Source organism: Trichechus manatus, unplaced genomic scaffold, assembly GCF_000243295.1.
Source record: "Trichechus manatus latirostris isolate Lorelei unplaced genomic scaffold, TriManLat1.0 scaffold00040, whole genome shotgun sequence".
NCBI lineage: Eukaryota > Metazoa > Chordata > Mammalia > Sirenia > Trichechidae > Trichechus > Trichechus manatus.
In genome coordinates this window covers 12,267,644-12,269,589 of record NW_004443976.1, presented here as the reverse complement: position 1 = coordinate 12,269,589, position 1,946 = coordinate 12,267,644, and positions in this window count along the sequence as shown.

Genomic DNA, 1,946 nt, shown 5'->3' with positions numbered 1-1,946 from the left:
CGCCCCACTCGGTCCTCGCGCCCCGAGCCTCGCAAGCAAGCCGGCAGCGGGCCTTGAGCCGAGGCCAATCACAGCCCGCGGCCGCTGGGCGCGCAGACCCCGCCTCCCGGCCACAGGCCAATCCTGGACGAGTAGCCCCCAGCTCGCACGCCGGCCCCGCCTCCTGGACTTCGCACCGATGCCGAGGCCCCCGCCCGCTGCCCCGTAAGTACACCTGGGCCCCGCCCCGAAGACGCCACGTGACTACGCCTCGCTCAACTCATTGGCCGACCGCCCTTTTCCCCTCCCCCCCGCCCCTTTCCACCGGCCGCGGGAAATCAAACGGGCTCGTCGCGCCCCAACCGCCACCTGGCCTCTGCGCGAAGGGCGGGGCCGGGGCGTGGCTCCAAGGTTGCCCTTGACGACGGGGCGGAGGGTAGAGGACTGGAGCCCCCCGCATAGGTTCTGACGGTGAGCAGCACCGCGGGTCTAGACGCGACCTCCGCCCTAGAAGGAGACCTTGCCCGCACCCTGCCCAGTGCAGACGCCTTCTGCCAGCTCACAGGCACTCTCGGTACCCTCTCTCTAGAGGATGCCCCCGCAGCCCCCGGGGCTGCGGTGTCTGCCCGCAGGGCAGGCGAGAAAGCGGTGCCGAGTGATTTATCCTGCTCACAGTTGCTCTCACCATCCGGAGCCCCTCACTTTTATTTGGTTTGTTTTTTGAGGTAAAATTTACATATAATGCACAGATCTTCAGTGGACTATTCTCTGAGTTTTAATAAATGTGTCCGTCCTTGTTACCAACACCCTAATCAAGGTATTTTTCTATCACTCCAAGAAGCGCCCTGGAGACCCCTTCCTGGCGATCCTAGCTCCCCCGACACCGCTGCTGCTCTGATTTCTACCACTATCCATTCGTTTCAGGGCCCTCACTTCCACAGGCTGGGCGCTATGGTCTCTCGCAGGCGGTGGGTCCCTCTCCCAGTTCCCTGACCTCGCTCCCCTCTGTCTTCTTTCTTTCCTCCAACTGACCAGCATTTGTCCGACTCAGCCCCTTACACATGCAGTTTCCTCTGCCTAGAACGTGTCCTCCGTGTCTCTTAGGGTGGCTCTCTTCTTCAAGTACCAGCTTATGTATCGCTCATCACTATCACTTCATCCTTTCTTTCTTTCATGACGTTTTTGAAAATATGTTATCCTGTTCGTTTGCTTATTTATTCTGTCTCCCTACCCCCCCCCCACGCACACTAGACTGTAAACTCCCCAGCAAATAAGAACCTTGTAATTTTGTAACTGTGCTTGATGCCTGGCATAACGTAGGCGCTCAATATTTACTGAATAAATGAATGGTCCCCATTGCACTGAGGCTCAGTACGAGGCTTGTCCCAGGTCTCTCAGGAGCCTGAGAGGTCCAGCCTGGGAGCCTCAGTCTCCCTCCCAAAATAATGCGGCTCCTCCCGAGTTCCGCTTCAACAATCCAGGGTGGTAGCGCTGGGCAGCGCGTATTTTTAGCCCGGAAAGAGCGCCCGGAGCAGCACACATGCCCCCCACGCGCCGCTCGCCCCCAAATGCGCTTCAGTTGTCCTGGAATCCCCGGCCCTCCCTATCCCGGAGCCGCCCCCTCCACTCTCCTGGTCCCGGCGCGCCCTCTGCCGGCCGCTCCGGGAGGCCGCTGGGTCCGGCTTCTCTGCTTTCCTTCCAGCAGCCACCAGATTCACCCCACACCTCGGGCCCTTTTGGAGGAATTGAGGATTGTATCCCAGGGCTTCGGACGCAGTGGACAGAAAAAGGGAAAAGATGAGAAAACAACTAAATCACAAGGCAAGACCGTGAAGGATTCAAAAATGAGTGACTACCCTCACTCAGCCCCTTTAAGAACCCATTTACCTGTGCCAGGCCCTAAGCTCTGAGTATTCTAGAAACAGGAGTTCCAGGGCCTGCCCTCCAGAGGCTCATTGCTGGGGGAA